This window comes from Pongo pygmaeus, chromosome 17 (genome assembly GCF_028885625.2).
Source record: "Pongo pygmaeus isolate AG05252 chromosome 17, NHGRI_mPonPyg2-v2.0_pri, whole genome shotgun sequence".
Classification (NCBI taxonomy): Eukaryota; Metazoa; Chordata; class Mammalia; order Primates; family Hominidae; genus Pongo; species Pongo pygmaeus.
The window spans coordinates 84,353,073-84,368,361 of record NC_072390.2 but is presented as its reverse complement, the minus strand read 5'-3'; positions in this window follow the sequence as shown (position 1 = coordinate 84,368,361).

The window sequence follows — 15,289 nt, the reverse complement described above, 5'->3', positions numbered from 1 at the left end:
AAGTCTTCACATGGCCAGAGCAAAGGAAGATAGAGAGGCGGGATGTGCCTCACACTTTTAAACCAGATCTCACGATAACTCACTCAGTATCAAGAGAACAGCACCAAAGGGAAAAGCTGTGCCCATGATCCAATCACCCCCAACCAGGCCCCATCTCCAGCACTGGGAATAATAATGTGACATGAGCTTTGTGTGGGGACATAGATCCAAACCATATCACTTATGTATTTATTAATTTTTTCCTTTTGCTGTAAATAAGATGCTCAGTTAACTTTCTGATGGAATCCTTTCCATTCCTGAAGAACATATATCAGGTATTTGCTATTTCAAAAAGCCTCCCCTAAAGTCTCTCATGCTTCATGAACTATTCTATTCTCCACCTACACTTTCTTGGATAAACTTTGTCATGGTATTTTTCATATCACACTGAAATGATCTGTTTGGAAAGTTGTAAGTAGATTGAGAGAACCTCCAGGGAAAGGTGATCTGGTTTTCTCCTTTCTATCCTCACAACTTTTGTAGTGTCTGGCATGTAAAGGACTATTAATTAATGCTTGCTGAACTGGAATTGATCTTTGCTATAATCACCAAAATTACGAGAGTATTAAGAGAGCTTGCAAGATCAAGGTCTGCACATACAAAGGCATGTTTGTTATCACAGAGAATGCTTTTAAAAGAAATCAATGGAGAAATCTTGCAAGAGAATTGAGCCAGGAACAAAATAACATTGGCATATATATCTTACTATAAAATTACATTCCACCTACAGTGAAGCAGGGAGGACAGATTTTCTCAAGAATGGCTCATAGAATATTCAGTTCTCCTATACAAATCATCCTCCAAAGAGTTTATATCTTTTTAGGAATCATGATTCTGGGACTTTTTTCAGTGTTAGTTATGATATAAAATAACTCCCCCTCACAACCACACCATAAAATGTTCAGTCTTTTTGTTCAAGTAATTATTATTTAATTCTAATCACAGTCATTATAATTAAAATTGATGAAAAGAATACAAAAGATAGCATCTGAACATTTTAATATTATGTACTAAACATTAGATAAAGGTAATAAGAGCATGAAAAGATGTTTAACAATGTAATTAGATGACAAAGGATTTCAATTATCTTAAAGAAAAAATAGAATTTTTTTTCCTTTTACAATTGCTTGTAGCACATGTCAAAAAGCAGCAAAGAGGAATGATTTAGAAAAAGACACTTACAAGTGTCTCTTTCAATTAAATGTCCATCACCAATCTTCCAGTGGCTGCAAAGGTTTGTGTTAGATATGAAATTAGGAACGATTTTTACCCTGTAAATACCTGACAGAAGCTTATAACTTGAGCCAAAATTCATGGATGGTCACTCAGAAATGCATTGTAATATAAATTACAAATCTTACAGGAAGTCTTATGTTAACTTTTATGATTTCTCTAAGATCTTGCTTATATAGATCAACTGAATCATTTTACCCTACATACTATAAAATTTCCTTAAAATCTATAAAATTGCTGTTTTTATAATCATGTTTAATAAAGTATACTTAAAAATGAATATGGTTATAATTATATTTAGGCCAGGCACTGTGGCTCACGCCTGTAATCCCAGCACTTTGGGAGGCCAAGGCAGGGGATCACTTGAGGTCAGGAGTTCGAGACCAACCTGGCCAACATGGTGAAACCTCATCTCTACTAAAATCAAAATTAATTTTTTTGATTGGCTATTACTTTATTAAAGCTAATACATTCCTGCTCAATTTTCATGAAAGATTTTAATAGCTAGAATGTCCCAGTGTTCATATGGTTAAAAAACCAAAGGGGAACTCTGAATTAAGAACACGTTAATTTTTTTTTTAGTTTGTATTATACGTTTCCTTTTGAAGTCAGAATAAATTACCCTTCATAAAATTTCGGGGTCCTGACTGCAGAATTACATGGGAATTCGATTTATTAGAGTCATAATTTGCTTAGTTTTTTATTGTTAGTCTATTAAATTATCCCAAGTTAGTTGCATCAGACTAAAATGAATGAATTGTAACCTTTTTTTTTTTTTTGAGACAGAGTTTTGCTCTGTCATCCAGGTGATTCTCCTGCCTCAGACTCCCAAATAGCTGGGGTTACAGGTGAGTGCCACCATGCCCAGATAATTTTTGCATTTTTAGTAGAGACAGGGTTTCACCATGTTGGCCAGGCTGATCTTGAACTCCTGACCTCAGGTGATCCCTCAGGCCTCCCAAAGTGTTAGGATTACAAGTGTGAGCTACCATACTCAGCCAGAATGAATTGTAACCTCTAAGTGGTGTTTGATCTTCTGGCTTTTTAGAGGGGCTGAGATCTTCCTGGGTAGTTGTGAACTACAGTCTCAAGAGGTCTGGACTAATACAGGAAAATATATTCTGGAAATGTGTTCAGTTCCCAGGATTTTGTGTCAATGGCTAATGGGGGCTCTAATTTACTCAGAGATCTGTAGTACTTTGAATAATAAATGATCACAATAGCCATCTCCTGGGTGTTACTCCTGGGAGTACACAGTCCCCAGGTGAGAATGACCTCATTATAAACTACCGTCATGCTCTGTTATTGAAATAAACCCCAGTGTCTTAGGGAGACACAGGCTAGGATTCAAAAGCTGAAAGCCAAATATAATTTAGTTTACCTCATTTAACTGCGCCACCATTGAAATGAATCATGATTCGTCCACTCTGGCTGAAAATGGGCATTCCACATGACTCATTGGAGCAATGGCAGGTGTGCGGGGAGCCCTCATTCTCTTTCCTGAGCCTAGTTTCTCATCTGTCATGCAGCCATTCGGGAGGCTGCGAACTAATATATCATTAATTATAGTCAGCAAAACAGAAGTGGGAAGAAGGTTTTTGTCCTGCTGGCCAAATAATTGTCTCTTAGAGAGCAACCTGTCTTATTCTTCCCTCTTTGGTCAAATTTAAGGCCGCATGTCACAATAAGTGTTTTATAACTTGCTGACTCTGTGAGTGTTCTATAAAACCAAAATGCCTCTAAAACTTTCAGAAATCTTTTTCACATGTGAAGGTCTAACTTTTTTGGAGTGTGGCTATGTTGAGGGTTCAGCCATCGAATCCCTGATGGCAAAGCTTGTGGACTTATTCTCCAACATGTAGACTCGGTCACGCGGGAGGCTCTGTGGGAGGCACACTGAAGAAAGTGGAGGCAGTGTGTTCCCCACACAGCTGTCTCCAAGTGGTTCTCTTAATAGCCAGTAGTTTTTGGGAATAAATAAACTGGCTTCTAAGAATCAAAAGACATGGAGACCTTGTCTATAAACAGCTCCTAAACACCTCCTAAAATTTTGCATATGGCATAAAGTACACACATCCTTCTGAAGTGAACAGAATATGGCTGGTTCTGGGTTCATGGTTGAGGGGTGGGGAAATTACAGTGAGAGACACCTTCAGTCTGCTTTTCCTGGTACCTTGAAGGTGGGCCAAATCCCTGTTCAATCAGGCCTTGATAAAAATACATCCGCTCCAAAACAAGATGATGACTTGTGCAACCTATTGTCAGATTAAAAACCTGGTTATCTCTGTGTTAAAATATCAACAGAGAATCTTAAATATATTCTTAAATAAGAAAGAATTTTAAAAATTCAGTACTGTGGATTCTCGGAAGTGAGACTTGCAATAGAATATCAGCAGGCACAGATCTTAAAAGAGAAATATTAAAAACAAAAATGAAAAAGAAAAAGGAAAAGAAAAACAGAGAAGGGAGTAAAATGAGAGTCCTAAATAGAAAATCCAAGGTGAAGAAAGTGAGAGGAAAGACTGATGGTTAGAAACAACTGATAGCAAAAGAAAATAAAATGAAAGGAGAGAGCAAACTGGCTGAAGAACGGACAAAGCCAAAATGAGATGGCTATTTGTGTCATGGACCAGAATGAGCATTTATTATTAAAGCAAGAACGTTAAGTTATATCAATCCAAGCACTGGAATGAAGATTAAAAATTGTTCAATGCTGAGGCAAACCGTGCAAGTGGGGTGGATGGCTCTGAAGAAGCACTTAGATACTCTCCAACTGCTGTGCCAGAGGGGGATTCAGTGCTAATAATGATCTGCTATTGTGGCATGCAGTAGAATGCGAGTATAGTGATAAATTCAAATTGAAAGACCTCTGAGCTGCTGCAGATATGGGGGCAGGTGGTGTGTTAAAGTTGCAATATAGGAAGTTTTGAGCTGGTCACGTTTCTGTGTAATGAGAGAATCTGTCTTTAGATTGTACCGTAAATAAGAAACTACCCTTTCCCCAAGGTAATTCCACCTCAGTCTGAAGAAAGAGCAGAATTTAAATCTCCCTATATCTGCAGCCAAGAAGACTGCCAGCTGTGCATGTATAAATACAAAGTTACATGTCCAACCTGAAAAGAGTAGAGTTGTAACTATATCAATAAATACAGAAAGAAGCCAGTGGTTAGTACAGCTCACTTACAGATAAGCACTCTTAGCTATACTGTGATACGTGGACTAAGCACAAAAGGAGAACTCAGGAGTAAGAGCACTAGAAGAATCAGGTGTCAGCCAATCCAGAGTCTAGAAAAGCAGAACTTTAGACAAACTGAGAAGAAAGTCACTCGTGACCCTATCAGAAGAGAGACTAGCTAGGAGATTTCACACGTTCCTCTGCGAGGAAGAGCTAGACATTCATATCAGAGCTCCCCTCTGTAGCCTATATATTTGAGAGGCATCCTATACCCCAGCAGGATAGCTGCACTGGTGGCTAAAATATATACTGGTTGGTGAACAGCTGTTGTCCTGACCCACCTAGTGCCACCAGCTTCCCTTGCTGCACCAATCCCTTCTCCTGTACCAACTTCTAGCTGGTTACTGTTCTAATTTGTCATTTTCTATCTCAGTCAAACTCATAAAAAAAAAAAAAAAAAATCTCCTGGCTGGGCGCAGTGGCTCATGCCTGTAATCCCAGCACTTTGGGAGGCCAAGGCGGGCAGATCACAAGGTCACGAGATCAAGACCAGCCTGACCAACATGGTGAAAACCTGTCTCTATTAAAAATACGAAAAGTAGCTGGGCATAGTAGCATGCGCCTATAATCCCAGCTACTCAGGAGGCTGAGGCAGGAGAATTGCTTGAACCCGGGAAGCAGAGGTTGCAGTGAGCTGAGATCACGCCACTGCACTCCAGCCTGGTGACGGAGAGAGACTCCTTCTCAAAAACAAAAAACAAAACAAAAAAAAACACACTCCCTGCCCAGCATTTCTACTATTGGCTTTCCTTGGGGACTTTGGAAGGACACCTGTCTGTTCTCCACGTTTCTCCCTTTCTCCCCCATTCAGCCTGGCAGCCCCTCATGTGCACTTCCATGGACCACCATGAAACTTACCAAGATACTAACAGGGCTCCTGTGGAACAGCCTCCATCATGGCCCACCCACCAGGCCCCTTGTAGTCCTGAAAGGACTTCACTGGCAGAGCCAAGGCCCTTGGCAGGGCTGGTGGAAGCTCGCTGAGCAAAAGATCATCATTACCTATTGTTAAGTATTTTCAGTACAATTCCTGTTGTGTCTGCTGTAACAGTAACTTAAATATACCATTCTCAATCAGATTGCAGAGAAGTATTTGACTATTGTAACTAAGAGTGCTAGCTTGGAGTCATTTTCTGTTTCTAATTTAGATTTGCTAACTGTAGCTGTACATCCTCAGTCTGGCTACTTAACTTTTTAAATTCTCACATTCTTCACTCATAATATGGGAATATTATTTTGTATTTTTGGAAGGAGTGAATGTGATAATCATATGAAGTGATGAGCAGAGGTACTGGAAGGTGTAGTATGGGCTAAGTTCTTGTTGTTGTTGACTTGGCAGCATGACTATTGCTAATATTTCTGAGGACCTCATATACCATGTGAAGGGGTTCTGGCACTACCCAGCCAGAGCCCACAGTTTTGCCCAAGTGTAACATGCAGGGAAGGCCAGGAGTATATATTAACATTCGGCACTAACAAAGTCCCTTCTGTGTGCATGGAAGTTCTACGTCTGGGGTTTCTCACAGGTTATTTCTTGGGCCTATGTCTTTAAACCCTTTAACCCATCCAGATTATTGTTGCTATCCACTGTGACTATGCTGCCTGGGATTTGAAGGATTTCTAGGGAACTAACCTTTCCACTGTGTAAGTGATCAATTCTTCCACTGAAGTGTTTTGGGAAAATGTTCTTTCAGGAAAAGCTTTTTGTTTGCCAAGAATCTCTTGATTCTATCCTGTCTTGTTGATGTGCTATAGATTACTACTGGTTTTACTTGCCATTTTCAGGGGAGGACCTTTTCTGTCTTGACTAAGATAAACGTGTCCTCTCTCTTCCAATTTCTGCCTTGTATTTGGCCATCATCACCACCCACAGAGCCAGGCCAGCATATGACTGACCATAAATCCTTGTGTTATGCCAAACTCCATGGTTTCATTCATCTGGCACAGAAGGCCACCTCTTTGTGGAATTGTGTAAGGATAGTCTTAGAAATGTAAGTCTCAAAGGATCTGCTCTCAACTCCACTTTTTCAAACCAATATTACAGGATATTTCTGAGTGAGAAAAGTATATTAGAGGTAATATAATCTATTTTCTACCCATTGAAGTATTTCTTTTATTAATATCTGTAAACTTTGGTCATTAGGCCTCTCCTTAAAAATGTCTAATAATATCTCACTATGATATATATACATATATATTTTATATTCACACTAATAGCAGAATGTTTTCTTAAATTGAAGTCTAACTTTCAGCAATTTGAACTCATACAAATGAGATCTTAGCGTAGCCTCTGTCCCAAATCATCTCTCTAACATAGGTGACCAGGCTTTATTATTCCAGCTTGCATCTTTTCAAGAAAAGCTTATTTGAACTCATGCAGATGCTGAAAACAGGCTAATATGGGACCATCAGAAATACTCAAGTCAGAGTTCCTGCCCTCCAGGGGTTAATGATCCACTAGGAAAGGCCGACAGACACAGAAGCGAACAGCTCAGATTACCGTGTGGGAAAGACTGTGCTAAATGAAGTGGCAGTGCCTAGTGACCCTGTAGAATCCGGACGCCACTTGCGCTGACTAAGCGTGAAGGCTTCACGAAGAAGTGAGGTCTCTGGAGAGTCATAGAGGAGCCACAGTGAGGCAGGTGAAGGAGAAAGATACAGAGAGTGAGGAATTTAGAGGATGCAACATGAACAAAGGTGCAGACAGATCAGCAGCACAAAGACTCTAAACCTGAACAAGCCCTTCCGAGGGGCTAGGACAGGAAGTCACAGGTAGACATTTTGCCCTGGGCCTCATTCTCTTACAGTCAAGTTTCTCTACCACACAGCCATATGGTGCCACATCTCCTCATACAGCACTGAAAACTCTACGTTCCCTGTCCAACAGAAGTCATTGTCATTCCTAACATTGCTCTTCCTTCTCTATTTCCATCTTAATTGATTTAACCATCATAATTAAAGTACAGGTTGGAGAGTCGGAAAAGCAGGCTCAGCCACTTCTATTTGACTGATTACAGATGAGTTATTTAACTTCTTAGAGCTTTAAAACCTCATTTGTAAAATGGGTATAAATAAAAGTACCCACTTCATTGAATTACTAGAAGTATGAAATGAACATTCTGTGAATAGGGCTGTACAGTGCCTTACCCATAAGTTCAATAAATAAAATTGTTAGTATGATTTATATCAATAATAACGTTAATATTAATAAAATTGTTAATATTAATAAAACTGTTATTTAATGATTTATTCTAGTTGAAACGTGGACATAAACAGAAACTTTTGCTTTTTCTTCATTGAACTCTGGTTACCTGTAAGAATGTGTTAGTTTACAAATGCCCTGTTTCTGATTTTTTTTTTATTACCATGATGAGTTTTTCTCTAATATACACACACATAATGCTGTCACTTGGGGCCAGTAAGGGATCTTTAGATATATTTTCCTTAAAGGACACACTAAGGCAGGGTGTATTAATCCATAAGACTGTTTGATGAATACTTTCGACTTTATGCTTACGCCTAAGACAATGTATGATTCAAACTATTAAAATGCCACCAATAGGAGAAACAAATACCATGAGCAGCAAGGCACTCTTGAGAAGGTGAACATTCTTTAGGGTAAAGCTTTCACCTGACAAAAGCTTTTAACAATGTTTTAACAATCAGATGGGGGCAGTGACTCACACCTGTAATCCCAGCACTTTGGGAGGCCGAGGCCTATGGATCACTTGAGGCCAGGAGTTTGAGACCATTCTGGCCAACAAGGTGAAATCACATCTCTGTTAAAAATACAAAAAAGAGACGGGCATGGTGGTGTCTGCCTGTAGTCCCAGCTGCTGGGGAGGCTGAGGCAGGAGAATCGCTTGTACTGGGGAGGCACATGTTGCATTGAGCTGAGATAGCACCACTGCACCCCAGCCTGGGCGACAGAGCAAGACTCCATCCAAAAAAAAAAAAAATAAATAATAATAATAATAAAATAAAAAAATTAGACTTCAGCACAGATCTTTCCTCTGGGAGTGCTTCTTTGCATCATTCCCCATTTGAAAGCACACTTTCTGTGGTGTGATCAACATTGGATGCAACTGACTGGCCACAGCCTGCTTAAATCTCTACAGCTCTTGGCTGCCTATTAGATGGTGTGAAAGTTCCAGGGCCAGGTACACCTGAAGGTATTTTATGACCTCTCAACCAAGCCCCTTCTACATTTTCAGGCTTGTTTCCTAACGTATTTAGCTTTGCAGCAGGCTCAGCACAGGGTCTGCTCTTTCCCATCTCCCGCCTGATCCTGAGTGTGTAGCAATGGCCTTCACTCATTTCACAACCCAGCCCCTACCCATCCAATAAGATTTGGCTGAGGACTTTGTGCAGAGTATGTTTCTCTCTAAACCTTTTACAATCTTCTTTCTCTAAATTCCAGGGTGCATCTGCTATTGTGTCTTTCTCCAGCTGTGTCCTGGAGATAACTGTTGCAGTTATTTGTCACACTATTACAGTCTCCATTTCACCAAGTAGTTATTTTTCTAATTTAGCCATAAGCATCTTGTTGAATAAGTAGTAACACTTTTAACTCTTTGTCTATATTCCAACCATGTCCAAGAACCTTTTCTGGAATAAGCGCAGAAAATGGACATTACTTGCCTTTCATGTTATTCCTCTTACGCACAATTAGCCTTTTCATTTTCTTAGCAATTCTGTCATTTTGCAGATAAGTCCTTTACATTATTTGTTTAAAATTATATCTTAACATGCTCAGCTTGTCTTTTAGAATGTGAGGCTATTCAAGGACAGAGGCCTTTTTGTTTATTTTTATCTATCTAACTCCTAGGACAATGCCTAGAGGAATGGATGTTAGTTAAAATTTAAAATATAATAATAATAAAGCAGGTATAACTCTTTGCATATATAGCTACATATTTCCTGAGTATCTCAGTCAGAAAGGAGAGTTTAATACAGAGTCTTCAGGTCAATGTAACAATTCCATGCGTGACCAAACACCCTATGATTCAAGATGAACTATGAATGGTCATGTTTTCTACTGAAAACTGCCTTACACTTAAATCTAGCCTAAAATCTCTGTGCATAAAACTAAGCTTCTCAAAATGTCAGTACTATAAGTATTCTGCTGTCTTTAAACTGTGCTTAAAAATCTGGATGAAAGAATGCTGACAATTGACTAAAACATAATTAAAGTTCTCAGCAAATAAAAAATTTAATTTAAGAAAACTATCAGTTTTTTTTTCCCCAGAAATAATTCCCTTGGTTGAACAAGTAATTCCTTTCAATTCTCACTAAAGTTAATGTATTCTTGAGCTACCTTGCATGATTTAACGCTAAATAAACAATCACTACACGCAGAGTAAAGAGTGGGATGTAATTCTTCTAGGAGGTAATTTCGCCCTAGATGCTATGGGTCAAAAAAGGAGAGCTTTCCATGTGTTTGATGAGGGTTAGTGAATCTTCTGGCTCCCGCTACCCCAACTCCTTGCTCAGCACCTCCTCTGTGTCCCTACCCCACCCCCCCGCATTCTCATATCTGCTAGTTTAGTAAAGTCTAGTTGCAATGAGGAATACAATTGCCCATTGCCATAAACAGCCGATATTTAATATGGGTATGTTGAAAGGGGATGATATGGTTTGGCTGTGTTCCCAGCCAAATCTCATCTTGAATTGTAATAATCCCCACGTGTCGAAGGGCAGGGCCAGGTGAAGTTAATTGAATCATGGGAGTGGCTTTTTTCCATGCCGTTCTCAGGGTAGGCAATAAGTCTCACAAGATCTGATGGTTTTATAAATGTGAGTTCCCCTGCACAAGCTCGCTTGCCTGCCAGCCTGTAAGACATGCCTTGTTTTTCCTTTGCCTTCTGCCGTGATTGTGAGGCCTCCTCAGCCATGTGGAACTGTGAGTTCATTAAATCTCTTTCCTTTATATATTACCCAGTTCTGGGTATTTCTTTATTAGCAGCATGAGAACAGACTAATACAGGGGAAAAGCAGAAATATTTTTTTTTCACTTTAAGCATATGTAAAATCTTCTTCCTTCTTTTTCCTAGGAGAATTAGAGTCTATGATGATATTCACTCACCTCTTTTTAAAGAGGATGCAACATCCTAAATTGTCAGTAAATAATGGAAACACTCAGCTCTCTCCACAAAATTCAGTACTCCATCTCTATTAAGTACTTCTAACCTTATTCTCTCACCTCAAGTTTTCCTGGATTAGAAATTAGAACATTTGCCCCAATAAAGTTCAGTACTCTTGGAAACTTCCTATCTTATTCTATATGCCAAACTATTATTTATCTTAGTTCTCCAAGGTTCTTCTGCAGATGGTAGTAATAGATATTAATACTTGGTTAAACCCATCTCAGCTAATTTGATAGAAAATGCATTATCCTTTTAAACTTAAATAACATATTAAGCTAGCGAAAGAGCACTGAAGGAGACTAAGAGGGCTAATGAGGTTGGAATTTGTGAAAATGCAGCAGTACTTTGATAGTTATTTTTGGTTAAGACATTTTGGCCCTCTTCACCTTGCACTATGTTGACAGCAGCTGTCTTTTTCTATTCAAAACAAGGCCAGGGGAAAAGAAACCTGTAAGTGCCCCTTTCAGTTATCTCCGAGTAACGTCTGCTTGTGGGCAGTGGTTTGGTGCTCCTCCCAGGTCTGCTTGGCAGGGATAACCCAGAGGTTAAATGGTTTTGGACAGAACACTCCGAAGCCTTGTGCCTTTAACGGAGTGGATTTTCCTTCTTCTCATAAATCAGACAGGCTCCCGTGAAGATTTTATACAGTCCATTTCACCCCTGTGTGAGAGAGAAATGTTAGGTTCATTAATCTTTTTCTGCCTAAAAGATTTAAAGATAAGAGAAGCACAAGGGTTCCACCTGGGTGCTTTATAGGTAAATGTATGCAGTGAAATTTGGAATTATACACTTGCTTTTAATGTAAAATTCAGAAGCCATTAACAAACGCTAGCCATAGCTTGATATGAATGCTTTTTCATTTCAATAAGAAGGAAGGAGAGGGAAAAATATCTACACTGAAAGACACTACCAGGAGCTAGAAAAATGGAAACAAAGGAGGCATCCCCTGCTCTCAGGAGTCTACATTTTTATCCAAGGTGGAATTAGAAAAAAATTAGATGTTTGATACTATTAGGGAATTTGCATATTTGAAAAGAAAATGAGATGATGAAAATAATTAAACAGTGGATACACATTTAAAATTATTAAGGCATAAAAAGGAAGAAAATGAAAGGCATTAGTGTAGGGTAATAGAAAACATTAATTCAAAAATCTCAAAATAATAAATAAGGTAAAAAAATAGTTGCATCATGTATATGGACTTGAAATATTTTCAACAATATAAAATTGCAAAAGCAAAATTATGACTTTTAAAATAACGCTAATGCAAATTTCAACCTACTAGGAGCTGAAATATGTTGGCCCTCCATTTTTTATTTTTAATTTTGAATAAATATTTTCTTCTATTGATTTGCATTTCTAAACTCTCCTATTTAGCTGAATCTGTTTTGATTTTCAATTTTGCTTTACTGAAGATAGGCCATTAGTTTTGTTACTAGTAACCTTGCTTTTGTGTTTGATTTCTTTAGTTTAATTAATTGAGGCCTTCCTAAGTTTAAGCCTTGTTGACACTGATAGACAAGGTCGTAAGCTATTTCTAAATAAGAACTTCCCTAATTCTTTTGTGACCCATGGATTTTTTTATTTTTTATTTTTTATGTTTACTCCTACTTTTCAGCAGTTCATGGATTAGCCAAATAAGACTTCCATTTATCTGCAAACTGTCAGCACAGTAGATGAGCTTTGCCATCTGCTTAGCTGACAAAAGTTTTTGGTTGAACATGTTGGAAGGGCACCTCTCACTTTGATGACACCACCTGCCAGTACAAAGAAAAGAAAATTGTGTACACCTGTCTGATCTCCACATCCCTGGTAGGATGGAATAAAAACCAGGTCTGCCATTCAAACCTGCACAGTGTTTGTTGCTACAAAGATGTAGCGACTAAAGATCCATTCCCTCACTGAATCATATTTTGCAGAATGATGGATGGGGTGGGAGGGGACATCAGATTAAAAGTAATTTTATCTTCATGTTTTTGTTTATGTAGATAAAATCTGCACAATGACAATGAAAAGATCAGGCAAAAATACCTCTTTGCTTCCAGTGACATTGCCCTTGTCTAAACCCATCTTGACTTCCTTTATTCTACTTATAGCTTTCAACATTGCTACATAATTTCTAGGCAACTGCTTTAACCTGTCATGTAATCTATGACCACCTCCTGCAGCATCTAACTCTGTAGGTGATTGACAAACATAAATATTTGGTGAATGGATGCAAAATAGTGAAAGTGGTTGGCTATGTTAACAGAATTGAAGAAGGAAAATACTAAGAGGTGCACATCCAAATGAGAGAATGTATGATTTGACGACAACCAAGACCAGATAGAAGAAACAAATTGAATATGTTTGCATGTGTGTGTATGTGTACTGGGGGGACTTCCTTCTGTGTAGATAAATCTGAATGTAGAAAGTTTGCTTTAAGACCTGGTGTGGTGACCTGTAATCCCAGCACTTTGGGAAGCCAAGGAGGGCAGATTGCTTGAGCCCAGGTGTTTGAGACCAGCCCAGGCAACATGTCAAAACCCCATCTCTACAAAGTAATACAAAAATTAGCTGAGTGTGATGGCACGTGGCTGTAGTCCCAGCTACTCAGGAGGCTGAGGTGGGAGGATCACTTGAGCTGGGAGGGAGTGGCTGCGGTGAGCCATGATCACGCCACTGCACTTCAGCCTAAGAAACAAAGCAAGACCCTGTCTCAAAAAAAAAAAAAAAAAAAGAAAAAGAAAAAGAAAATTTGATTTAAAAATTGCTTTATTTATTTCAAATACAAGTATAAAAATACATTTATATAATCAGATACCATACATATATTGTAAGACTTTATTTCTTAGCAAAGGATGTTTTGATTACTTATCAAGTACTGAAACTACATAAATGAGTGTACTTAGGTCACAGTTGTAAAAGGATTTACTATAGATTTATACTCTTTTCTTATATCAAATTAGGGAAATAAAAGTAAAGACAGCCTATTTCACTTCATTGCACTAAATTAATTTAAACTCTTCTGCAATCTAAGGCACAATTACTCTGGATTTAGATGCTAGAAGAGAAAGTTAATGTTATTTCCAGATTGTATTTTTAGATTATCTTTTAGATTGTCATTTAAATTTCATTGCTACAGCATCTGGTTGAAAATCCTACTATTACTGGTTCAGAACTTCCTGTGCTGAGGAAGTCTCTAATCCTTGCCCAATCTATGGCCTTTGGGCATCAACTTCTTTTTTCTGTCCTTCACCAGAACCATAGTATATAGTGCTATGTGTCTCTTTTCATTTTTTGTCCTTATGATATGTTGTTCATACTTTCTATATATAAATACACACACACACACACACACACACACACACACACACACACACAGGCACGCACTCTTTTTTGGCTTTCTTGCAAATAATACGGAGAGATTCAGTCTTTGCAAGGTGAGGGTTTAATGGTTTTCACACCTGTCCCCACTGCTTACCATAGTGCTTGATGTATAAAGGTATTGGCATTTGGAAGCTGAATAAAACCTTTAAATCAGTCATTACCCTATGATACGGTTTGGCTCTGTGTCTCCACCGAAATCTCATCTCTAATTATAATCCCCACATGTCAGGGGAGGGACTTGGTAGATGTTAGATCATGGGGGCGATTTCCCCCATGTTGTTTTCATGAGAGTGAGTGAATTCTCAAGAGAGTGGATGGTTTTAAAGTGTGGCGATGCTCCTTTGCTTGCTCTCTCTCTCTCTCCTGCTGCCCTGTGCAGAAGGTGTTAGCTACCCCTTTGACTTCTGCCATGACTGTAAGTTTCCTGAGCCCTCCCCAGCCATGTGGAACTGTGAGTCAATAATACCTCCTTTCTTTATAAATTACCCAGTCTCAGAGAGTATCTTTATAGCAGTGTGAAAACAGACTAATATACCCTAAAATAATTATTTTTTATTTTTATAACTTCAACTATTTTTTGGATTCGGGGGGTACATGTGCAGGTTTATTACATGAGTATATTATGTGATGCTGGAGCCCAAATAGACTATTTGGATCTAGCCATTCTACAGAAAATTTCAATATGCTAAATCAGAACAAAGTGCATTTGATTTGGAAGCTTGCAGTTTGCAGAATATAAAGTTGGAAATACCACAGTGTTAAAGACCTCAAGAGATCAAATTGACATGCTGATGAATTAGATTTCATCAAGCGTATCACACCAGATAAGAAAAAATTATATAGTAGATAATATTTAGCATGCTAAAAAATAGAGGTGGTAATCAATGTATTTACCCTCAAAAGAATGCAAATGGTATTAAGAGTTTCCAGTTGTTAAACATCTCTTATAAACCAAGCATAGGGCTTGGTGTTTTACATGTCTTTAGTCTTCACTGAAACCATGCCAGATGGTTTTACTTTCACTTTCCAGATGAACAAAGCGGAGTTCAGACTGATTATTAAACTTAAGCAGCAAAATTAGAATTTGAAACAGACTCATTTTCTCTGATCCTAAGATTGTCTACCTTAACCTCTCATTCATAACTAAATCATTCAAGTATAAAGTGATTTGGAAGAAGAAAATAGACGCCATGAATATTTTGAGTCCTATTTTTGTTACAGAACACATTGTTCCTACCATAATGGTAATATTATCCTCCTATTTAAT